Raw genomic sequence first — 26,337 nt, forward strand, 5'->3', positions numbered from 1 at the left:
AGTCCACAAAGCACGCAGATAAACGAAACATAAAGACGCTTAGCAACGAGGGAAACAGGTGGAGGAGGCCCACAGAACAAGTATGATGCAGTAAAACACAGATAAGAAGGGGCAACAAGAAATGAGCCTCCCTACCAAAATAGGTGGACAGGGTGTGTGCGTTGTATTCGCATGCTATGAGCTTCAGCGTGTCGAAAACGATCCCCAGGCCAGCCAAGGCCTTGCACACCCCCCTATCAGCAGAGGACAGCTCATCCAGGGCCTTAGCCTTGAGCAGCTTGGGATGCTCTGTCCAGTATAGTGGAAAGCCGTCCAAGGCTGTGGGGTCCTGTTTGGCGCAGCACACCCTGAAGAATTTTCCCTTCCAGCCTTTATACGAATTCTGGAAGAGGGAAAGGAGGATCCTGCCAGCGATCCCGGAAAAGCTCACCCAGAGGCTTTTCCCTTGCTTCTTCACCTCGAAGAAGTGTAGAAAGACGTCCACAGAAGGGAGGACACCTAGATATCCACAAAGAATCTGAAAGGCCCGAACAAAGGCCCAGCTATTGGGATGTACCTGGGCAGGGGCCGTATTAATCTCCGTGAGGAGCTCCCTCTCGAAGGGTGTGAACGGAAGGCGTACACCAACGCGTTTGAATACAATTTGATACATGAAGAAAAAGGGGGTCCCACTCCTGGGTCTGTCGTCCACACAAACAGGTTCCCCTGGCCTGCCGGGGCGGACGGAAATGTGGGCATCATGGGTGCGGCAGAAGGCATTGAAGTTGTATAAATGGGGGTCACCCCGATGGTTCTCCAAGTCCTGAAAGGTCGTCAGGGTGGTGCATTCGTTTAGAAGATCGTCAGGGGCCCATTTATAGAGGGGCCTTGTAGTCGATCTTGGGGGGAGAACTGGACCTTGGTTTCAGGCGCACCATGATGCGGATAAATAGCTGGAGAAAGAAGAAAGGAAAAGGGTTTTAACAAGCGATGCCAAGGCAGAAAGGGGAACAAAACCCTAGAAAATGCCACCCACGCGAAGAAACCCAGAAAGGGGAAGAAGAGAGCGAAGAAGAACGGAGGAGCGAAAGAATACAGAAATGCAGAAACATAAACAGTCCCAGGCACTTCAATACACAGTGATGCAACGCGATGAAGAAGAAGAGTCACGGAGGTAGAAAAATCATACCTTTGAGTGTCGAAGTAGGGAAGGAATGGAAGCGCAAAGGAGAGAGCAGGGATTGCAGAGAAAGAGCTCGAAGGAAATGAACAGTGCGGGAATGCAGAGAAAGTGGATGAAACAGTGGTTTTAAGCGCGGGGTTTTGGGTAACTTAAACGTTACATTTGCAATCCAGGAGGCGCTAATCGGGGACTGTGCGATTGAGCCGCGTGTCAAAGGATTAGGCGCTCAAGGGGAGCGCAAGAGACTTTTTGAGGCTGACCGCGTGATGAACCACGTGGCACGCGATTAAGCGTGGCCCCAGAAGGTGTTACCTTCCCCGCTTCAGAGGATGTCCAATCAGCCATTAAGAGCACCCCAATGGTTCAGAGAATGTCGCGTCAATGGTTTGGGGAGTGTCACGTCAGCAAGAATGACACGTCACCAAGGCTCCACGTGGATGGCGTGGGCGAGGCCTTAGTCTTTTCGCTGAAGACAAGTCATCAACTTAAGACTGGGGGGCTTGTGTACTGTCCCAAAAAGTCACCCCTTGCGCAGATGCACTCCTAGGTAGGAGGACTCACACGAGGAAATACCCCCAGATGGGGTCACGGTGCTGTGAGGCCCTCCACGTGTAATAGCAGCCAAGTCAGAATAGAAACGTCAATTTGTCAGGTACAAGGTAATTAAAACTATTTAATAAAGTTTACGTTTCGAGTGTTTAAGGTACTATAAATGCTCCCAAGCGGTTTGAACATCTTAAAGGCGCTGAACGTTTTATAATTAAATGCGCTTTAAGACGCTTTAAATGCTAGAGTAGTTTAAATAGCGCCTTGAATGTTGGAAACGGGGTTGGAACTTTTGCCAGACTTTCCTAGAACACACTCTAGTTGCTTGCTCGAGTCTAGAGGCTACACACAAACGGACTAGTGATGAGAATCAAGTAAAGGAGGATTTTATTAATGAAGGAAGAGGCCATTCACCATCACACTTGAAGTTCTTCCTTCTAGTCTTCTCAAAATTAAAAGAAGACATAAAATAAAGAGAGGCCCAAGCCCAAAGCCCAAGCCCAAGCCCAAGTCCATCCTATAAAGGGCAAGGCCAGGTATTAAATAATAAAGAATATTGTTGAAGGTGCTTAGAGGGAAACATTAGAAACCTCTATTGTTAAAGCATCTTTTAGTCTTTAGTTAGGAGTCTTAGGGGGTGTGTGTTAGTAGATAGGTGTAGGAGTAAATAAGGAGGTGCCAAAATGAGAGAAGGGATCACACCTTCCTCATGTATTGTTTTAGGCGCCAATTCTATAAGCTTTTTAGGAGGGAGTTTTTGAATTTGTGTAGCTTGCATTTCAGCACCTTAGGCTATAAATAGAGGTGCTCCCTTTGTATTTTTCATATTTGAATTTATCTAAAGAAACTATACTCAAAATTGGAGTGAGCATTGGAGAGCTTTTGAGCCTTCTTCTCTAGTCTTATCTTGAAGGATCATGGTTTCCTCAAGTGGCGGCTTGCACACTCATCTAGGAGCATCCATACTTCTAGTGGCGTGATCATCCAACCATTCTTCCATCTTCATGAGCATTCTCTTCTCCTTCCTTTCTTCCCTTGAGGGTCCCCACCATCAGTTGAATTTTGACATTGACTTTGACTTTGGTCAACGCCCGGGGACGGGACGGTACACAAGCCCCCAACTCTTGAGCTAATACTTGTTTTCAGCAAAAAGACTAAGGCCTCGCCCTATTGTCCACGTGGCACTCTGATGACGTGGCATTTCCTGAGTGGCTGACGTGACATTCCCTTGAGCGGCTGACATGACATTCCCTTGAGCAGTGGACGTGACACTTCCTGAGCGTCTGACGATGTAACATTCTCTGAGCGGGAAAAGTGATGCTTTGTGTCATGCTCTAATCTCTTGACGCGTGGCTCAATTGTACGGCCAGCGCTTGGGGCCTCTTGCGCTTCAAGTTAGCGCCTAATCCCTCGACACGTGGCTTAATCGCACGGTCCCGATCTAGCACCTCTTGCGCTTCAGTCGTAACGTTTAAGTCTTCAAAATCCCGAGCTTCAACTACTGTTCTATTCACTCTTACGCTTTTCTTCACTATTCATTCTTCTTTCCTCTGAAACCTTGCGACTCTTGTGTTCTTCTTCCCTCCGAAAGCTCTCGCCTTTCTACACTCCAAACTCAAAGGTATGGTTTTTCTTTTGTGTTTGTTCTTACCCATTACTGCATTGATCTCGTAACTGCCTGGGTCTGTTTACATTTTCTACATTGATCTGTATTTTTCTCCTTTCCTTCACATTTCTTCTTTCTTCCCCCTTTCTGGATTTCTCGCGCGGGTAGGGGCCTTCTTAGGGTTTCTTTCCCTTTTACACCTTACCCCATTTGCTAAAACTTTTCTCTTCATTCTTTAGTTTCTTCGTCAATGGCGTGTACAAAAACAACGCCCAATCCTCCCCCAATGGTCGACTATAAGGCTAAGTACTCTTGGGCCTCAGATGAGCTCTTGGCTGAGTGCACTAGCCTAACCACCGTAGAAGACGTGGTGAAGCACCAGGGTGACCCACATCTATACAACTTTAACGTCTTTTGTATCACCCACGACTCCCACATCTTTGTTCGCCACGGCAGGAAATCCTTCTTCTTCATGTAACAAGCGGTTTTCAAGCGCGTTGGTGTGCGCCTGCCTTTCACATCCTTTGAGAGGGAGTTACTCACCGAGATCAACACAGCCCCCGCCCAGCTACACCCCAACGGCTGGGCCTTCGTCAGGGCTTTTCAAATCCTATGTGGGCACCTAGGCGTCCCACCTTCAGTGGACGTTTTCCTTCATTTCTTTGAAGTGAAGAAGCACGGGAAAAGCCTCTGGGTAAGCTTTCCTTCACATCCTCCTAACCCTCTTCCAGAACTCCTTCAAGGGTTGGAAAGACCTCTTTTTCAGGGTGTGTGCGAACAAGCGCAACCCCACAGCTCTTGATGGGTCCCCCCTGTATTGGACGGAAAAGCCCAAACTGGTCAAACCCAAATCTTTGGACGAGCTATTTTCCTCCGACAGGGGGGTGTGCGAGGCCTTGGCTGGCCTGAAGATCGTTTTCAACACGTTGAAGCTCATAGCTTGTGAGTTCAATGCGCGCACCCTGTCTTCATACTTTGGTAGGGAAACTTTCCCCCTTTCTTGTCTTCTCTATCCTTGCCTCTTAATCATGCTTTCCCTGACTCATGCACCCAGTTCGTCTGGAAGAATATTGTCTGCCGCTTCGGAATACCCAAGAGGCTGGTTTCCGACAATGGCACCCAGTTCACAAGTCATCAGCTGAGGAAGATGTGTGAAGAGTTAAAGATACAACAGGTCTTCGCATCAGTGGAGCACCCACAAACAAATGGGCAGGTGGAGTCAGCAAATCGAGTGCTGCTCAGGGGGCTGAAGCGAAGACTAGACAAGGCCAAAGGAGGCTGGGCAGAGGAGGTCCCCAGAATTGTATGGTCTTATCACACCACCCCACAGTCCAGCACCCATGAGACACCCTTCAGCCTTGTCTATGGGACAGACGCCATGATTCCTGTAGAGATACAGGAGAGCTCCCCCAGATTCTTGAACTTCGTTGCTGAAGAGTCCAATGAAGAGCGTAAGGTGAATCTGGATCTGCTAGACGAAGTGCGAGAAGAGGCCAGAGTCAGTGCTGAAGCCGTGAAGAGAAGAGTAGAGCGGAGGCACAACTCTAAAGTGAGGCCCAGGCGCTTCCAGGAAGGTGATCTGGTGATGAGAAAGGCGCATCAGAATGACATGCAGAACAAGTTATCCCCAAAGTGGACAGGCCCGTACAGAGTGGTGGAGACATTAGAGAACGGAGCCTATCGCCTAGAGACTTTGGAAGGAGGAGCAATCCCCAGAACGTGGAACGCCACCCATTTAAAATTTTATTTCAGTTAAAGTTGTACTGTAATGGCGTTCTCGCGCTAAAAGACACAGGCTTTGTATATGGTGGAAACAGTCGAACAGACAAGGGGGCACTCTTTTCCCTAAAGAGGGTTTTTAACGAGGCCACCCAATTAAAGAAAAATTTCCAGCATATCAAGTGTGCTCAGGTATTAAAGTTAAAATCCTCCTTGCCCCAGGTGCAAGTGCAGGTGATTGGTTAGGCCCTACTTGCCCTAGGCGCAAGTACTGGCACCGATCTAAGTCTTCCTCACCCCAGGTGTGAGCGCAAGCAGAAAGGTTTGAAAAGCCAGGGGTGCTAGTAAGACCAAAAGAGGGAAAGGAAAGGTTTTGACAAAACATCCTTACCCACTTGGCATACACCAATATTGGCCCAGTAAGACTCTCAGTCAGAAACCTTTCTCACCCCAGGAGTGAGACAGGGAATGAGCGACTCAACCCGCCAAAGGGTGATGACCTTGGGGAAAGGGAAAGGGGTTAGCGAGAAACACTTTCTTTCCCCAAGACGAGGCATCACTTTGAGCGATCGATGTCAAGGTCCTTTATGCACTTAGCGCTAGAGCGACAGAGAAAGCTAAGTAAGGACTAAAGAGCGATCACTGATGAGTTGTCAGTAATTGGCTAGTAGTGCAAAGCAGCGCACGAGGACTGTTAAACACCAAGCTGAGGGAATAGCCAGTCGTGATCAAGCAGATCGCGCTAAGCCTAAGCTGGTTAACACTTAGTCGCGCGCAAAGAGTAAGAGAAGCAGATCGCGCTAAGCCCGAGTCGGTTAACACTTAGTCGCGCGCAAAGAGTAAGAGAAGCAGATCGCGCTAAGCCCGAGTTGGTTAACACTTAGTCGCGCGCAAAGAGTAAGAGAAGCAGATCGCGCTAAGCCTAAGCTGGTTAACACTTAGTCTGTGCGAAAGGAAAGGTAAAGCCCAAGATCGCGCTGAACCTAAACTAGCTAACAGTTAGTCGCGCACATAAAGATAAGTGAAGTCCAAAGAAAATACAAAGAGAAATTAAGCAGTTGAAACCAAGGTATATCACCAGAGATGTTCATACAATTGTCAGTTACAAAGAGTTGAATGGTGCAGAAACGTAAGGTTACAGAATGAAGCTTTGTACAGAAGAAGTCAAATTTACAAAAAGAAGAGATTCAGGGAGTAGGAGGCCTAAGTTTTCCATCTACCACCGAGTGATGAATGCTGAATTGCGAAAGGTCCAGTTATGGGAGGACGCAGCGGACTTGCTCGAGCGCCAGCTCGAATCCATCAATGAGGGAATCAGCGCCCACGTTCATCAAGTCCTCTTTCTCCGCCTCCAGACTTCGCCTCGAAGCCTCTGCAGCATCCCTCTGCGTGGTGAGGGCAGCAAGGGAGGAGGCAGCTTCAGACAGCTTGCCCACTGCCTCCTCAAGCTTCCTTTCAGCAGCAGCAGTTGCCTCTTTGGCAGACTTAAGCATCTCCACCCGCTGAGAATCCTGTTGGCGTAGGGAGGCGTTCTCAGCCTGTAACTCCTCCACCATCTGACTCTGTTCGCGCAAGGAAGAATTCTCAGCCTGTAGCTCTGCCACCTTGCAGTCCAGAGGACCAACAGTCTGCCCCATCAAGATCTCCATCTTGATGGTCTCCTGGACCTGCATCAAATACTCTCTCCTGGCCTTCTCCACCATGCCTCGCATCAGCTCAACAGACCCCTGAGCGGCTTCAAGGTCACTTAGCAGCGACTCCTTGTCGTGCTCAAGTTCCTTCACCCTTTTTTCTAGGGCCTTCTGCTTGCGATGCTGGGTGGAGAACTCCAGCGAGAGCACCACCTGCTTGGCAAGGTGTGCATCTATCTCCTCCCCGCTCCAGTCGACGAGCTCCCCCTTGCTGATGTGCTGTCGCACCATGGAGATAACTCTGCTGAAGTTCTCATGGTTGGCTCCAGTGTTGCTTGGGCGCGAGCCAGACCCACCATGTTCAGCATTGGCGGTGGAGATTGTTAGTGGAGGCGGGGCACACTCGTTTTGAGCAGAAACACCCCCAGCAGGGTGAGCGGATGGACCAGGTGATTGGCCTGCTGGGGGGGAAGTTGGCGGTTGAGAGATTGGGGGCGATTGTTGGCAAGGAGAAGGTGGGCATGCGGGCTCTGGGGCAGGTCGAGTAGAGGGAGGGGGAGGTGGTGAACCTTCCTCTACCTCTACCACCTCAATCTCTCCAGGCTGGAGAGACGAGACCCCCTCAACCACTGGTTTCTTCCTCTGGCGGTGAATGAGGGGGGAGCCAGAGCTTTCCTCTTCCACTGAGGCAGCAGCAGCAGCAGGTGCAAGCGAAGAAGCCTTCACCAGTCTTTTCCTTTTCTTCCCTTGCTCGGGGCCTTCGGCTAGCGCGACCGAGAGTGGAGGGGCTTCAATTGGCTCAGTGGTGGAAGAGGAAGAGCCAGTCCCTTTGGCCGCTCGGCGTTTAGCAAGCTCTAACACCGCCAACCTCCTATCTTTCCCTGACATTGAATCTGCATAGGCAAGAAAGGGGAAAATTAGACAGCTAAGAGACGCAAGCAAGGTGAAGCGTATAAGAGCATGCATGAGGAGGTATAAGTGTCCTAAGGGGCGGCAGAGAAAGAACTACCTATATATTTCTTTAGGGAAACCACATCAAACTCATCCTTGATGAGGCGAGCGGAGTCATACTTAGCCCCCAGGAGCAGCCCACACAGCTCGCGCTCGTAGGGGGCCATGGTCTCGAGGTCCTTGGGTTTTTTAAATTGAACCTGGGGGACCCAGTAGAGGGGGTACCCCTCGAGCAGATGAGGGCTTTGTGGGGTGGCGGATATCATATAAAATCTGCCCTTCCAGTCTTTGAAGGACTGCTGGTACAGGCCCAGAAGCACCCGTCCAGCAACCCCGTTCAGGCTGACCCAAAACCTATCCCCTGGTTTCTTCGCCTCAAAGAAGTAAAGGAACACCTCCACCGAGGCGTTGTGCCCAAAGTGGTTGCACAGGATCTGAAACGCCCGGATGAAGGCCCAGGCGTTGGGGTGGAGTTGGCAGGGCGCGACGTTCAACTCCATCATCAGCTCTTTCTCGAAGAAGGTGAAGGGGAGTCGCAGCTTCAACCTTTTGAAGATCGCGGAGTAAACAAAAACGAAGGGCACCCCATTGGTGGCCCTGTCGTCAGCGCAAATGGAGTGTGGAAGTCGTTTTCCCTGTCTATGGAACACGAGGGTTCGTCCGGGTCGTGGCCCAGGAGTGAGTTAAGATGGTCCTCAGGTAGCAAGATGGACGTTTCAGATAGCAACGCCAGAGGGGCCCAGTCATAGACCTTGGCGTTGTCATGGAATGAGGTGACAACAGGCGGTGGCGAAGCTGGTGCACTCGCGGAGGGCTGTGCACCAGAAGAAGAGGCAATGACACGAGCGGTCTGCTTCAAGCGAGCCATCGAGAGATAGCTGCAATGGAGGAAAATGAAGGGTCAAAAATAGAAAGGGAGGGAGTGATGGATGGTTCGGTGAAAAACAGAGAGGGGGAATGAGGAAGAAATGCCCAGGTAAAGGAGAAAGAAGGGGAGGCAGAAGTCAAAGCGGAAACACGAGAAAAACCCTAGCGCGGGTTGAGAAGAAGAAAAACAGGGAAGATGGATGCATGATAACTAGAATGATAAATGCAATCGGTAAAGATGACCAAAAAGGGGCCAGGGAAAAGAAAAACCATACCTTTGAATGATCGTAAGAGTTTAGGATCATAGAGAATTTGAAGAAAGATGGGTGCGCAGAAGAGAAGTTCGCAGAGAGTCTGGGAGTCAAATGAAGAAGATGAAGGAACAGTGGAAGGGCGCGCCAATTTGAATGAAAGAAGCGCTAGCGACGCACAACGCTAGCCGTCGATGGCGCCACGTGTCGCGAGATTAAGAGAGGGAATCCAAACGTTAAAGAAGCAGCACGTGAGGTGGCACGTGAGGCGGCCCCACTTGCCACGTGGACTGAAGGCACGACCACTTAGTCTCTTCGCTGAGAACGAGTTCTCGACTCGAGACTGGGGGGCTTGTGATCCGATCGGTCATCGGTAGTCGATGACGTAAGCATCAGAGAACCACGTGGACCACTCGCAGGGTGACACGTGGACCAGGTGGCAGAGAGGTCGGGGGACGATCGCCAAGAGAGGTGATCGGTGGTCAGTAACCAAGTTACCACCGACAGATCAGGCGGCAGAGAGGTCGGGGGATAGATCACCCAGAATGGTGATCGGTGGTCAGTAGCCAAGTGACCACCAGCAGACCAGTTCCCAGACTCGTGCCTGGAGGCAGAGCGCGAGTAACGAGTAAACACTGATCAGTCATCGGGTGTAGTGTCATCGGGGTCTCGTGTTACACGCAGTTAAACTGGGACTAAGGTTCCCAGCGAGAGCGTTACGCATGGACCTCGCATAAGCACACCTCAAGGAATCATGCACGAGAGTGGCCTGAGGGAACTAGTAAGCCAGTCGGTGATTGGTGATTCCCACAATCCATTACGTGCGTGTCATCCTGAAGGGTAAGTCGCCTACGCAGAGAGTAACGTTTGGTGAGTGCGCCTAGACCAGCCACACCCGACGTTCTCCTAAGAGTATGCAATTTACCCAGATAAGAGAAGCATCCTAAGTTACTCCGCAAGGGCGTAATATGTAGCCTCGCACCTCCACTTGGTCCCCTGCGAAGCCATACAAGCACCCTGCATACGACCTCAGATGATCAAGGGACAGGTGCAGCTTGTTGAATGTCGGCCAGAACTTCACGTCCGTCGAGCTTCCCTGGTCCACGAGGACCCTGTGCACCTTTTTCCCTGTCGTGACGAGGGAGATGACTATAGGATCGTTGTCGTGAGGCACAACTTCCCGGAGATCCGCCTTTGTGAATGTAATGTCAGCATCGGGGGAATGATCTTCTTCCACCGAGTCGACCGTCATCACCGAACGAGCGTACCTCTTCCTCTGAGAGGCTGTACACCCCTTCCAGAGAAGCCCCCCGCGATCGTGTGCATCTCTCCGTGCACAGGTACCTCGTGTTGTGGATCTTCTGCTGGTGGCCCCGACGCCCGATCAGCTTGCGCCTCCCGCAAGTAATCGTTTAAAAAGCCACTTTTTACCAACTCCGCGAGTTGGTGTCCCAACGCCAAGCAAGAGTGGAGTGAGTGGCCATAAGCCTGGTGAAACTCACACCACACATTCTTCTTCCTTCCGAGCACCTTGTCAGTCTTCTCTGGTGCTCGCAACCGCGCCGCTATGGCTGGAATGGCGATCAGCTCCGCCAACTCCACCACGAAGTCAAACCTGGGGGGCACGTTACTCTCCCTCGCGCGCCCCTGCCCTGGTCCTTCCTAGGCTCGTAAGGGCGAGGCTTCCCCTGATCCTTCTTTCCATCTTTGGCCTCATGCACCCTCATCGGTTGCTGAGACCTGCTCGGTCCTTCGCGCGACTTGGTCGGTGTCGCGCTTCCCCTCTTCTCAGAAACCTCTGTCTCTGCTACGATGTGCGCCACAGCACGGCGCCTAATCTCCGCAAAGGTGCTAGGGTGATTTCTGATCAACGATTCACTGAAAGGGCCCGGCAGAACCCCTTTCTTGAACGCATGCACCAGCATATCTTCATCTTTGCTGGGCAGCCTCACCACCTGAGCTCCAAAATGACTAAGGTAGTCCCTGAGGGACTCACCTTGGTTTAGTCGCACGTCGAACAAGTCATACGACACCACTGGGGGTGCCCTGTTCACGATATACTGCTCCATGAACAACTTAGAGAACTTCTGAAACGAGGTGATGTGGCCATCTGGTAGGCTCACGAACCACTCCAAAGCAATTCCGCTCAGTGTGCTCATGAACAGCTTGCAATATACCGCATCTGAACCCCCAGAGAGCATCATCTGGGTGTGAAACGCTGTCAGATGCGTCTCTGGGTCCTCCACCCCGGTAAACAAGGCTTTCACCCCCACCAAGTTTGGTGGCACCACCGTGCTCATAATCTCTGATGAGAAAGGCATGGGCAAAGTCCTGGGGGGACACGGCGGCGGCACCACCCTTTTTCCGCTGTGCGTTCCTTCTGCGCTTACAGCGCCTTGCGCAACTCTTCATTCATTCTGTCCAACTCCTCGTTTCTGCTCTATGATGCAGCCAAATCCGCTTGCATCCTTTCTTGTTCCACTCTCGACGCTGCCACATTGTCTTGCAACGTTCGCATCATTTCCAAGACCTGCGCCATCGTCACAGCTCCTTCTTCAGCTGATGGCGCGGGTGAAGCTTGCCTTGTCTTTCTCATTTTCTCAACAAAGAACCTAAAAAACAAACGAAATCTGACAGCAAAGTGTGGATGGGATCACAAATTCACACGGGCCCCATGGTGGGCGCCAAATGATCTTGCAGGGGCTTCGAACGTCGAAGGATTCGCCACGTCAAACTCTATCTTCGACCTCCTCAACCGCGACAAGTGCAAGAACGCTCCAAGCACTCCACAAGAACTCCAAGCAAACCTGCGAAACACACCAAACGGCGCCTCTAGCGGCCGATTGCAAAACAACCAAAGAACTAAGAATCTCTGCGAGACTCGTGTGCACTTTGTGTGTGTGTAAACTAGTAACTTGCAAGAACGAATCTTACCTCCCCTTTGCATGAGCGCAGAATGCCTTTTATATACTGTTGTTCCGGCCGGTTGACCTGGGACGTCTTTGTGCGTAACCTTGCCCGTCAGCTAGGGACACCTTCCCTCAGGCTACCTGTGGATACCTGCAAAGAAGGACAAAAGGGCGCCCTAGCGACCGTTTGCACTCCGACGATCAAGTGAGCTAGCGAGAAACACCAAAAACACTGCACCTCCGTATCGGAGCACCGTGAATGGCACTCTGAAGGTGGTAAACGAAACTGTGTATTATGTATCTTTTCTCCCTCTGGCAAACAACCTCTCTCTAGTCCCGTGTGCGTAGCCTCAAGACCCGAGCAAGCAACTAGGGTGTATTCTGGGAAAATCTGCCAAAAGTTTCGAACCCTGTTTCCCACGTCCAAGGTTCTATTTAAACTACTCTAGCATTTAAAGCGTCTTAAAGAGCATTTAAGGTTATCAAAACGTTCAACGCCTTTAAGACGTTTAAACCGCTTGGAGCATTTAAAGTACCTTAAACGCTCGAAACGTAAACTTTATTAAATAGCTTTAATTACCTTATACCTGACAAATTGATGTTTCTATTCTGACTTGGCTGCTATTACACGTGGAGGGCCTCACAGCACCGTGACCCCACCTGGGGGTATTTCCTCGTGTGAGCCCTCCTTCCTGGGAGTGCATCTGCGCAAGGGGTGACTTTTGGGTGCCAACTCATGCCCCCAAACCTCTAGTCACTCACTTTGGGAGCGTATCTACCTTCCTCTCGTACCCTGCACCTGGCTACCCCTGGGCGTGACCCTTCTCATGAGTCGTAACTATCCCAAGGGCTTCTCTGAGGCGACATGGGCACTTCACGAGTCAAATTGCTCTCCACTGGCGCTAGTACTATGGCCTTGAAGCCACCTTTCTCTTCCCTTTATTGCTACCCCGAGTTATCGGGGTTTGAGGCCTTCCCATGGCGTCAGTCCCTCCGTGGTCTTTCCTACCCATGGGTATCGGGGAGCAACACTGTGGTTGCCTTGCTCTTGTGACATTTACTTTAGCGACACCCGCTCTAGACGACGTCTTATCTTGGCGACGCTTCCTCTTGGCGATGCCTTGCCCCTTGGTGACGCCTTGCCTTGGCGTCGCCTCACCTAGGTGGCGCCTTATGTTGACTTCGACCTCGATGCTGACTTTGACCTTGACTTTGTCAACGCCCGGGTACGGGATGGTACAACTATGTTGCGCGCCTAAGTTATCCCTGTATGAAGTAACTTAGCGCATTTCTTCCACTAGGTGTCTCGTGCAACCTCAGTGTGAGTACCAAGTGTGGCTTGGCTAAGCGCACGCACCAGGCATCACTTCTGCTTTGCACCATGCACGTTATGGGTTAAGAGAACACCAATCTCCGACTGGCTTACTAGCTCTCTTAGGCCACTCTCGTGCATGACACTACAAAGCACATAGCTTCTCCTTTCTCTGATACTCTGCCACACAAGGCTCGTGTGCAACGCTCTCGCTGGGAATCACCCTTCGTTTCTAGCCTAACTGCGCGTAACACGAAAACCCGACGATCATCACTCATCCCAGATGACCGATCGGTGCCCCATAGCGCCACGCCTTCTGCTTCCAGGTGCTTATCTAGGCGGTGATCGCGCATCCTCTCTGACCACCGCCCCCTGATCACCGATCACCACCCTGGGTGACTCTCTCAATGACACATCCACTTCCCTGGCCCACGTGTCCCACTAAGAACGGTCCACGTGGCTATTTGTTGCTGATGTCACCGACTACCGATGACCGACCGGATCATAAACTTTTATTTTCTACCACTTGTCACCCACAAACCGATGGTCAAACCGAAGTGGTAAATAGAACTTTGGGACAACTATTGAGATGCTTTATTTCCGGGAATCCTAGAGTGTGGGAGAATTTACTACCCCATGTTGAATTTGCCTATAACCGTGTAGTAAATTCTACCACCTCACATTCTCCTTTTGAGGTTGTCTATTGGTTTAATCCCTTTACACCTCTTGATCTTCTTCCTATTCCCATACTTGAGGATGTCTTGTGCAAAGATGGGGATGAAAAGGCTTCTTTTGTGAAAACTTTGCATAAAGACATCAAGATGAGAATTTAGAAGAAGGTTGGCAAGTATGCTGAACTTGCCAATAAATGGAGAAAAGCATTGTTATTTGATGAGGGTGATTGGGTTTGGCTTCACTTGAGGAAATATCGTTTTCCTACTCAAAGGAAGTCCAAACTAATGCCTCGTGGTGATGGACCTTTCCAAGTCCTAAAGAGGATTAATAACAATGCTTATGAGTTATGATCCTGCCGAAAACTCGAACGTGGAGGAATCGCTTTGTAGCACTCTCTGACCCGTCTACGCGACTGTGTTCTTTGCAAAATCACCCTCAGAACCTTCTCTCGGATCTCCAAACGTGACCTGCAAAACACACAGACGGCGCCTCTAGCGGCCGTTTGCACTCCGACGATCAAGTTAGACCACAGAACCACCAAATGAGAAAAACTAGTAGTGTGTGTGAAAAAACTCTTGCTCTCTCTGTTCTCGTATCTCCCCTCTCAATCTCTCCCTGATTCTATTTTATGTCTCCCTTTGTATCTGGGCCTAACAGAATTCTGTTATGCTTTCTGGCATATGTCAGAACCCTGTTATGCTTTTCTGCGACAACGTACCTCTAGAATCAGTAGAGTGAGAGCGTGAGAGTCTGTGCGTGTCTGCGCGTCTCTGCGCTTGGCTGCACCTGTCTGTACCCTTAGTGGTACGGAGTGCACTTTTATCTGGGCCGCACCCCTCTCAGATGATGACACGTGGAGGCCTGCAACTCACATCTAACCACACACGTGTCACTTACTGGAAGGGCTCTAGTGCTTCTCTTTGTGTGCCTAAGTTACGCCCTTGCGGAGTAACTTAGGATATTTCTCCCATCTGGGTAAATCGCATACTCTGAAGAAAACGCCAGGTGTGGCTGGTCTAGGCACACTCACCAAACGTTGCTTTCTGCGCAAACGGCTTACCCTTCTCGGAGTCACGCACGTAATGGGTTGAGGGAATCACCAATCACTGACTGGTTTACTAGTTCCCTCAGGCCACTCTCGTGCATGATTCCCTGAGATGTGCTCATGCGAGGTCCATGCGTAACGCTCTTGTTGGGAACCTCAGTCCCAGTTTAACTGCGTGTAACACGAGACCCCGATGACTGATCAGTGCTCTATTGCTTCTCGCGTTCTGCCCCCAGGCGTTCGTATGGGAACTGGTCTGTTGGTGGCCACTCGGTTACTGACCACCGATCACCGCACTGGGTGATCTGTCCCCTGACCTCTCTGCCGCCTGATCTGTCGGTGGTCCCTTGGTTACGGACCCCCCGATCACCGCTCTTGGTGATCGTCTCCCTGATCTCTCTGTCACCTGGTCCACGTGTCACCCTGCGAGTGGTCCACGTGGTCCTCTGCTTCTGACGTCATCGACCACCGATGATCCGATCGGATCACAAGCCCCCCAGTCTCGAGTCGTGAACTCGTTCTCGGCGAAGAGACTAAGTGGTCGTGCCCTCAGTCCACGTGGCAGGTGGGACCGCATCACGTGCCACCTCACGTGCTGCTTCTTTAACGTTTGGACTTCCTTCCTTAATCTTGCGACACGTGGCCCCATCGACGGCCAGCGTGGTGTGCCGCTGGCGCTTCTCTTATTCAAATTGGCGCGCACCTTCACTGTTCCTTCATCTTCTTCAATCGAATCTTAGACTTCCTGCGAACTCTCTCTCTGCGCACCCATCTTTCTTCAAGTTTTCTGCTTCCAAACCTCTCGCGATCACCCAAAGGTATGGTTTTTCTTCTTCCTGGGTCTCTTTAGGTTATTTTTACCGATTGCATTTACCTTTCTCGTTATCATGCATTCATCTTCCCTGTTTTCCCTCTCTCGACCCGCGCTAGGGTTTTTCGCGCTCTTGCCCTGATTTCTGCTTCTCCTTCCTTTTCTCACTTGGGCATCTCTTTCTCCTTCCCCTTCTCTGTTTTCACCGAACCATTCATCATTCCCTCTTCTTCCATTCATTCTGACCTTTCGTTTTTCCTCCATTTGCAGCTATCTCGCGATGGCTCGCTTGAAACAAACCGCGCGCATTGTTGCCTCATCTTCTGGTGCACAGCCTTCCGCGAGTGCGCCAGCTCCACCACCGCCTGTTGCCACCTCCTACCATGACAACGCCAGGGTCTACGACTGGGCCCCCCTGGCGTTGCTGGCCGAAACATCCACCCTACTACCGTAGGGTCATCTCACTTCCCTTCTGAGCCATGACCCGGATGAACCTTCGTGCGCCATAAACAGGGAAAACGACTTCAACATCCAAGTCTGCATTCCTCCTCGAGGGATGCCCATTTGCGCGGACGATAGGGCCACCAATGGGGTGCCCTTCGTCTTCATCTACTCCGCCATCTTCAAAAGGTTGAAGCTACGCCTGCCATTCACCTTTTTCGAGAAGGAGCTGATGATGGAGTTGAACGTCGCGCCCTGCCAACTCCATCCAAATGCCTGGGCTTTCATCCGGGCATTCCAGATTCTTTGTAACTACTTCGGGCACAACGCCTCCGTGGATGTGTTCCTCTATTTCTTCGAGGCGAAGAATCCTGGGGACAGGTCCTGGGTTAGCCTGAACGGGGTTGCTGGACAGGTGCTCCTGGGCCTATACCAGCAATCCTTCAAAGACTGGAAAGGCAGGTTCTACATGATATCTGCCACCCCACAAAGTCCCAACCTGCTCGAGGGGTACCCCCTCTACTGGGTTCCTGGGGTTGAATTCAAGAAACCCAGGGACCTTGAAGTCATGGCCCCCTACGAACGCGATCTATGTGGGCTGTTCCTGGGGGCCAAGTACAACTCTGCTCGCCTCATCAAAGAGGAGTTTGATGTGGTGGCTCTGAAAAAATATATAGGTAGCTCTTTTTCTTCCACCTCTTAGGATACTTGCACCTTCTCCTGCATGCTTGTATATATTTTGACTTACTTGCGTAACCTGGCCATCTAACTTTTCCTTTTCTCATCTATGTAGATTCAATGTCAGGGAAAGACAGGAGGCAAGCCTTGCTGGAGCTTGCCAAGCTTCGGGGGACCAAGGGAACTAGCTCCTCTTCTTCTACCACTGAGCCCATTGCAGCCCCCCCTCTCTCGGTCGCGCCAGCTGGAGGCCCTGAGCAGGGAAGGAAGAAAAGAAGATTGGTGAAGGCCTCTACTTCACCTGTTGCCGCTGCTGCTGCTGCACCCTCAACCGAAGAGGAAAGCTCTGGCTCTCCTCTTATACACCGCCAGAGGAAATTGCCCGCGGTTGAGGGGGCCTCATCTCTCCAGCCTGGGGAGATCGAGGTGGTGGAGGTAGAGGAAGGTTCACCCCCTCCTCCCCCTACTCCACCTGCCCCAGAGCCCACATGCCTTCCTTCTCCCTGCCAACAGCCGCTTCCAGCTTCTCGACCGTCATCTCCCCCCCCAGCAGGCCAATCTCTTGATGGGGCAAACTGTTAGCTCACTGGACTGCGAGGTGGTGCAGCTACGGGCCGAGACCTCCTCCCTACGCCAACTGAACTCTCAACTAGTGGGGGAGCTCGAGTCCAACAAGGAAGCGGTCGCTGCTGGAGAGAAGAGGCTTGAGGAGGTGGTGGGCAAGCTGTCTGAAGCCAAGGGCCAACTGGAAGAAGTTGCCTCCTCCCTTGCTGCCCTTACCACTGAGAGAAATGCTGCGGAGGCCTCGAAGCAAAAACTGGAGGCGGAGAAAGCTGATCTGATGAACGTGGGTGCTGATGCCCTTACTGACGGATTCGAGCGAGCAAATCCGATGCGTTCTCCCAGACTTGTTCCTCTCGCAATTTAGCATTTATCACGAAGTGGTAGATGGGAAGCTCACCCCTCCTCCCCCTTGATCTCTTCTCTTTCTTGTAAATTTTACTTCTGCACAACTTTTCTTAGTACTCAGAATTTGTATAAGACTTGGTTGTGAATACATACTCTCAATTTGTATAAGCTTCTTCTCTTGTATTTTTCTTGAGCTTCACCTTTCTTTATGCACACGACTTACTGTTAGCTAGCTTAGGTTTAGCGCGATCTTAAGCTTTGTCTTTCCCTTTGCGCACGACTAAGTGTTAACCAGCTTAGGCCTAGCGCGATCTGCCTCCTTTGATCTTGGCCTCTACTTGATCACGACTAGCTACTCCCTTAGCTTTGTGTTTAACAGTTCTTGTGCGCTGCTTTGCACCACTAACCAATCACTGACGACTCGTCAATGATCGTTCTTCACTCTTCACTTAGCTTCTCTGTCGCTCTAGCGTTAAGTCCATAGAGGACTTTGACATCGATCGCTCGAGGTGATGCCTCGTTTTGGGGAAAGAAAAGTGTTTCTCGCTAACCTCTCTTACTTTCCCCAAGGTCATCACCCTTCGGCGGATTGAGTCGTTCATTCCCTGCCTCACTCCTGGGGTGAAGAGGGTTTCGGACTAAGAGCCTTACTGGGCCAATATTGGTGTACGCCAAGTGGGTAAGGACATTTGTCAAAATCTTTCCTTTCCCTCCCTTGGTCTTACTAGCACCCTTGGCTTTTCAAACCCTTAGCTGCCTGCGCTCACACCTGGGGTGAGGAAGACTTAGATCGGTGCCAGTACTTGCGCCTAGGGCAAGTAAGGCCTAACCGATCACCTGCACTTGCACCTGGGGCAAGGAGGATTTTAACTTTAATACTTGCGCACACTTGACATGTTGGAAATTTTTTCTTTAATCGGGTGGCCTCGTTAAAAACCCTCCTTAGGGAAAAGAGTGCCCCCTTGTCTGTTCAACTGTTTCCACCACATACAAAGCATGTATCTTTTAGCGCGAGAACGCAACTACTTTACAACTTCGACCCATCCTTCCACTGGGTGGGGCCTTCTCTCACTGGCGATGACCGCCCTCGCGATCCCTGACTCGCGAGGAGCGATCACGCCTTCCTCTTCTTCTTCCACCTGAGCTACCCGGGAGCCCCCCTACCGTAGCGTTCTCCATCCTCTGAGCACCCTGTGCTTCCCTAACCACCGATCGCTCTCCGCGCACACCTGGTGGTGTCGTGGTGACGTGGCATACACTTCTTGATCCTGCCTGTTGACCAAAACGTTGAAGCCTGCCTCGTCAAACTTGGATCGACGTGTGCACCGCGTCAACCTCCGTCCTTCGTCACGATCCACCTCAAGAACCTGCAAAAGAACAGAGCGGCGCCGCTGCGGCCGATCGCACTCCAACGCCCAAGTCAGTGACTGAACCACCAAATACTTCAAGAGTAACACTCAAGAACTCTCTCAAGGAACCGTAAACCAGTTCTCTCTCAGTATACTCAAGAACTCGCAAGCGTAAAGAAGACAATCTGAACGTGCGTACCTCAGAAGTTCGTTGGGAAACCCTTATATACCTGGGCACTTTCTCTCTCCTGGCAGTTATACACCTGGACACGTGGCTCGCATCCAGTCGTACACGTGCCATCATCTGGAGCCTCCTTGACTTGGGCGCTACTTCTGACTCTCCTTTGACTAAGTTACTTATGCATGATACTGCTCAGTGCATAGCTGTCCTGGAGTGCGATCTCTACTGGATTGGCGAGTTAGGGTGCCTTCGTAGACCTTCCCTGTGGTCTCGCCGGCCGCCTTCATAATCTGCACCACCTTCATCTCCGACAATGTGCTTGCTCCGGCGATCTCTAATCACTTGGTCGCCTGGGTTTACATCTGGCGACTTCATCTTCAACCCGGTGATCGGAGCACGCCAACTTAATAACTGGAGATCGGAGATCGGAGAACGCCAACTTAATAACTGGCGTCTACCCGAGCCTCTCGACCTCCTTCCCTTCTGCCAACCTGGCGTCTCATCAACACGCCTATACAATAGCTTGATGCCACGTCATCACTTCCGACTACCAGGGCGGTACACAAGCCCCTCAGTCTTAAAAGAAGACTTGTCCAGCGAAAAGACTAAAGGAGTCACGTCAACACCGATCTACGTGGCGCTGGCGCAAAATTCCAAGCGGTTGTACTTTCTGCTTTCCTGACACTCCACCAAACACTCCTCCCATCACTCGACACGTGGCTTTATCAACGGTTACCTTCAACTGACGTTTGCGCTTCCTAAACTTATTCGAAAAACCCTTAAACCCATTTCGCTCCACTGTTCCATCACTTTCTTCGTATTCTCAGACGCTTCAACTTTCTTCTGCGAAAGCTCTGAACGTTCTTCAACCTCCTGAATCACAAACTTCCTTCATCACTCTCCCGATCATAAAAAGGTACTTCCTTTCCTTCTTCTGCTGGTTTTTCCTGCATTTTAACCGATTCACATCATCCTTTAACTGTCTGGTGCATACGTTGTGGGTTGTTTTTTCCATTTCTCCTTTCTCATAACTTAGGGCTTCGTCTTCGTTACAACGAACCTTCGTTCGTTCGTTTTTCACCCTTCTTCCACGATCGAGTCAGCCTCTGCGAACCCTGATCACCTTTTCTTTTCTTCTTCCTTTGCAGATGGCTCGCTCAAAGATTACCCCAAATCCTCCTCCCTCGTCTCGAAACCCTTCGTCTCAAGCACACGACCAATCGCGAGCACCTGGTGCTTCTTCTTCTCAGGCTGAGAGGCCTGCACCCTCTCGCTCTAACCTGGCTCAGGCCACTCCCCCTGTCGCCGGAGGAGCCTCTGTTCCCTCCCCAGACTTCAAAAAACTGTACCCCTGGGCCACCTCGACTTTGTTGAAGGAAACATCTTCTGTAAACACTGCTGGGGCAGTTCTTCGTTTAAAGAAAAGGGACGAGCCTCACCTATCATTCCACAAGGAGCACGACGAGAAGATGATGGTGCTACCTTGCTCTCCCGACATGCCGGTGTGCGTTGACGACAAGGGGAACACCGGCGGGTTGTTCTGCCTCATATACACCACCCTGTTCAAGAAGGTGAAACTTAGGTTTCCCTTCACTCGCTTTGAAAGGGAGCTTCTTACCGAGCTCGACATCGCCGCCGCCCAGCTCCATCCCAACAGCTGGGCGTTCGTGCGAGCGTTCCAGATCATGTGCGACCACTTGGGGCTGCCAGCATCAGTGGACGTCTTCCTCTTTCTTTTTGAAGCCAAGCACCCAGGAGATCGCCTATGGGTGAGCTTGAACGGGATTGCTGGGAGGTCGATCCTCTCTATCTTCCAGCAATCCTACAAAGACTGGAAGGGCAAGTTCGTCCAGGTGTGCCCCAATGACAAGGACGCTTCTCTGCTCGATGGTTCCCCCTTGTATTGGGTAAACAAGGGGAACAAAGAGTCCAAAGGCAGCTTCAGGAGGCCAAGAAGTCCTGATAGCATGGGTGCCTTGGACAAAGACCTCTGCTTCTTCTGGAAGAGTGTGGCAGACGCCAACATTACCTTCCTCACCACCACACTCATCTCCTATGAGTTCTTCCTCGAAGTTCGCATAGGTTAGAACTCACCTCAACGTTTAAGTTATTTCCTTGACATGATCTCTGTTAACTGTTTCTGGGCGTCTTGTGCGTTGCGCACAAGACTTTGGTTTTATTTTCTGCACCACTGATCTGCTTTCTGCTGCATACTGACTTATGCATTTATTCTTCTCTCTGAGCTAACCCATGCATCTTTGCTTTATGCAGATCGTATGTTGGGCCAGGGCAAACTTGTTGAGCTGAGGGCGCTCGCCCGAACCCACGGGTTGGCATCGGGTTCCCAGACCGTGCCAAACTCATTGGTGGAGATCGCCGCTGCGCAGGGCAGATCGCCACCCAAAGGCCCAACTCCTCCCGAGGCCCAACCCGCCAACCAACGCAAAAAGCTTATCCTCAGGAAACCAAAGAGGAAAGCCCCCCAAGTAGTCCATGAGGAGGAAGAAGAAGACGACGAGGCGACTGAAGATGGCCTCGTCACGAAGAGGAAGAGGGTGGCACCTTCTTCACCATCTGCTCCACCCCCTCTTCCAACATCAACACCACCATCTACACCTGCCCCGCCTCCAACATTGCCTCCTCCACCAGCTCCCGCCTCGCCAGTCCAAGCGATTCCTTTGGCATCTGCACCTCCTGTGGTTGAGGCCGCCGAGCCTAACTTCATGGAGGACCCCCCGAGCGCCTCCACGCCTTATGTATCAGCTGGAGGGGGTCCTCCTTCAAATGCCTCAACCGCAAACGTTGCACCAATCGGGGATGAAGGTGCCCACAACTCTCCGATTCTGATTACTGAATCCCCGACGTCGCCACCATGCCAAGAAGCACCCGCTGGGCAACCAACTCAAGAAGGTGGCGGCGAAAACCAACAACAAACCCACCCGGTGCCTCCACAAGCAAACCTCTCCCTTGAGGTCACGAGGATGTGGGAGCCCTTCTCAACAAAACTAAAGATGATGGCGGAGGATTTCCCCGCCATTATATCTAAAGCTATGGAGAGCTCCACCAGGAAGCTCCAGGATGACCTCTTCACACTCCGAGCTGAGAATAACTCCATAAGGATTGAGGCGGAGAGGTTATCCTGCAATCTGACACTCGCCGAGATCGAGCACTCCCGAGTAGAAGATGCCATGAGCACCGAGCTCCGGGTGGTGCGCAAGGAGGCCACCGATCTACGCCATAAGGTGCAGCTCTTGGCTCAAGAGAAAATTGAGCTGGAGAGCAAGCTAGTACCTTATCGCGTCAAAGTGGCTGACCTGGAGGCCTTGATTAAAACTGACGCCGCCAAGGTGAAGAAGCTCGAACAAAGGTCAGCCGATCGGGAGGTCTTCCTGGGAAAGGTGGAAAAGGAGAGGGACGACACCATGGCTAAGCTTGCCGAAGCCAACGAAGAAAAAGGGAAGATCGCCGCTGAACTGGGCCAGGTGCAGGCAGAATCCAAGAAGGTTGCTGAAGACCTTCTTCAAGCTCAGGAAACCATCGAAGAACTCAAGAAGCAAGCTGAAGAGCTGAAGCAGCAGAACGAGGGGCTGAAGAAACAGATTGAAGAACTTAAGAAACAGATCGAAGAACTTAATCTGAGTTCTGCCCAGATTCTTGCTGCTGGATTCGAGGCCGCCCGGGAACAGTTCGCCTGCTTGTACCCCGACCTAGATCTCACCATGGTGTCTCTCAACAACGAGGTGGTGGATGGGAAGGTTGTTCCCGCTGAAGACTGATTGATTCCCTCCATCCACTACCTTTGTGCTTTCTCCTCACATATGATTGTAATAAACTTTCTATTTTCCTGTACATGTGCCTTGAACTGATATTTACTTAATGATAAAGTCCTTGTATTTCTCTTGTAACTTCTTTTGTCTGCTTTATCTTTCCATGCGCAATTTTCTTCAAGAAATTAACTTAGCGATTTCGTAAGCGCGATTATACACTTAACTGCTTCGAACCACTGACTTTCGAATAAACACTCTAACAGCTTGTAACCTCAAGGTAATGAACCTTAACGCGAAATCGCTCTTCAAATAACGAACTTCAACTCAACTAATGGCTTAAGACACCGCTCACCCGATCTGCTTTATCAAAATGGGTCTTTGACTTTCTTGCCATTGCTTGAACCTTTCCTGGTCGCCAAAGACTCTTGGCGATATCAGCTTCTTCCTCCCTTCACAACTTGGCCATTGTTCCTTCATCTTGGGGTAGAGGCGCCTTTCGGATCCTTCTCTACCTTCCTGAACTTCAGAACAAAAGACCGGGTGACTAGGCATTCTCTTCGAACCTATCTTAGCCATCCTCCAAACTTCTTCCACCCTTCACACCATACCTGAACTCGTTCGAGACGAGAAGGATTTTATCTTGCCTGAACTCGCTCATCGGCGAGAAGGTCTTTAACTCGCCCGAACTCGCTCATAGGCGAGAAGGTCTTTAACTTGCCTCTACATTGCCCCAGGGGTTACATCTCCTCGCCCCCAGAAACACTGAGGACTTTTCACTGGTGCCTCTACATTGCCCCAGGGGTTACATCTTCTCGCCCCCAGAAACACTGAGGACTTTTCACTGGTGCCTCTACATTGCCCCAGGGGTTACATCTTCTCGCCCCCAGAAACACTGAGGACTTTTTACTCTTCCTCGCCTGCATTCGCTCGACGGCGAGGAGGTCTTTTATCTCGCCTCAGGACGCACGAGGGCGTTGAGGTCTTTTAACTCGTGCCTCCGATCGCCGAAAGACGATGAGGACTTTAACTTTAACTGATGCCTCCGATCGCCGAAAGACGATGAGGACTTTAACTTTAACTGATGCCTCCGATCGCCGAAAGACGATGAGGACTTTAACTTTAACTGATGCCTCCGATCGCGGAAAGACGATGAGGACTTAAAACTTTTTAGAAAGCATGCAATATATCATTACTTGCCTTAAATCACATATAAGTGACAAGGTCTGTCCTTAAAACTTTCTGAAAACAACAAGCATGCAATCTAAAACAACTTTGAGCTTCGAAAACTCTTCTTTATTGGGTGGCCTCATTTAAAACCCTCCTTAGGGAAAAAAGAGTGCCTCCTTCAAACTATTTTAACAGAGACATTATAATATAACTTCGTGTTTGTCTTTACTTACAAAGCTTCTTAACTGTAATACAACTTGAGGTGTGTGGCGTTCCAAGTGCGAGGAATCGCCCCCCCTTCCAATGTCTCTAAGCGGTAGGCGCCGTTCCCGAGCGCCTCGGTTATTCTGAACGGTCCCGTCCACTTGGGCGACAGCTTATTCTCCATCTCGTACTGGTGGGCTTTCCTCATCACCAGGTCGCCTTCTCTGAACTGTCTCGGCATCACCTTCGAGTTATATCTTCGTTCAATCCTTCCCTTCACTGCCTCAGCTTTCAATCTCGCCTCTTCCCTGACCTCATCCAGTAGATCCAGGTTCAACCTTCTCTCCTCATTCGAGTCTTCCTCTACGAAGTTCTGGAATCTCGGCGAGCTCTCCTGGATCTCCACTGGAATCATTGCGTCACACCCATAGACCAAGCTGAACGGGGTCTCATGGGTTCCTGACTGCTCGGTGGTGTGGTACGCCCAGACTATGCGGGGTACCTCCTCAGCCCCAGCCTCCTTTGGCTTTCTCCAGCCTTCTCCTCAAAGCTCTCAGCAACCCCCGATTGGCTGACTCTACTTGGCCATTCGTCTGAGGGTGCTCGACGGATGCAAACACTTGTTGAATTCCCACCCCTTCGCACAGCTTCTTCAACAGGTGACTTGCAAACTGAGTGCCATTGTCCGACACCAGGCGCTTGGGCACACCAAACCGGCACACAATGTTCTTCCACACGAAACCTTCGATCTTGTGTGCGGTGATCTGGGCCACTGGTTCCGCTTCGATCCACTTGGTGAAATACTCAATCGCCACCACCAAGTATTTCATCTGCCTGATCGCCAGCGGGAAAGGTCCCAGGATGTCGATCCCCCACGTATGAAATGGCCAGGGGCTGTAGATCGACTTCAACTCCTCGGGAGGCGCCTTGTGCCAATCGGCGTGCTGTTGGCATTGTTTGCAACACTGCGCATACTTCTTGCAATCTTCTCTCATCGTTGGCCAGTAGTAACCTGCACGGAGAGTCCTTGCGGCCAGAGCTCGACCCCCGACGTGGCTTCCGCATATCCCTTCATGGAGCTCTGCCATAATTCTCGTACATTTCTCGCCATGCACACATTCCAGGAGTGGGTGAGTGAACCCAAACCTGTACAGATCGCCATCAATCATTGTGAACTTGCTAGAATTCTTCTTTACCTTCCTAGCCTCTGTCGGATCCAGCGGGAGAAGGCCATCTGCCAGGCACCGCTTGTACTGTGTTATCCAGGTGTCTGGCTCATGGGTCGTATAGACCTGCGTCATGTTCACCCTCTCCCCCCGACATGCTCTTATTCTTGGCGACCTCAAGGTCTCTTGAGTCAGGGATCTGTGACTCCTCGCCGCTTTCTGCGTCGACTTGCTTATCTGAAGAACCAGGTGATCTGCCACAAATGCTCTCGGCGTCTTCAGAGTTTCTTGAATCACCGTCCTCTGCCTACCCCCCTTGCTTGAACTGGCGAGCTTAGCCAGCAAGTCAGCTCGGGCATTCTGCTCTCTGGGCATATGCACCACTTCAAAGGAGGCAAAGGAACTCTTCAATTCCTGCACATACTCCAGGTAAGCCGCCATTTGTGGATCTTTGGCCTGGAACTCGCCTGTTACTTGCCCCGTGACTAGCAGCGAGTCACTCTTTGCCATCAGCACCCTAGCTCCCATCTCTTTGGCCAGCAAAATTCCGGCGATCAGCGCCTAATACTCTGCTTGATTGTTGCTGGCCTTGAAGGCAAACCTCAAGGACTGTTCGATCAGCACGCCGTTTGGTCCCTCCAAGATGACTCCAACACCGCTACCCTGCTGGTTCGACGATCCATCCACTGAGAGCACCCAACGAAAGTCGTCCCCTTCAACTCGTGTCGCCTCAGATGAGAGCTCAACCACGAAATCGGCAAAGATCTGCCCCTTAATCGGGCCTCGGGGCTCATACTTAATATCAAACTCCGACAGCTCCACCGCCCACTTCACCATCCTCCCAGCAACGTCAGGCTTCTTCAAGACCTTCTGGATGGGCAAGTCGGTCATCACCAGTATCGTGAAGCTATGGAAATAGTGGCGCAACCTCCTCGCCGAAAACACCACAGCCAGCGCAGCCTTCTCCAGGGCCTGATATCTCGTTTCGGG

Source organism: Phaseolus vulgaris, chromosome 8, assembly GCF_051622355.1.
Source record: "Phaseolus vulgaris cultivar YP4 chromosome 8, ASM5162235v1, whole genome shotgun sequence".
Lineage (NCBI taxonomy): Eukaryota > Viridiplantae > Streptophyta > Magnoliopsida > Fabales > Fabaceae > Phaseolus > Phaseolus vulgaris.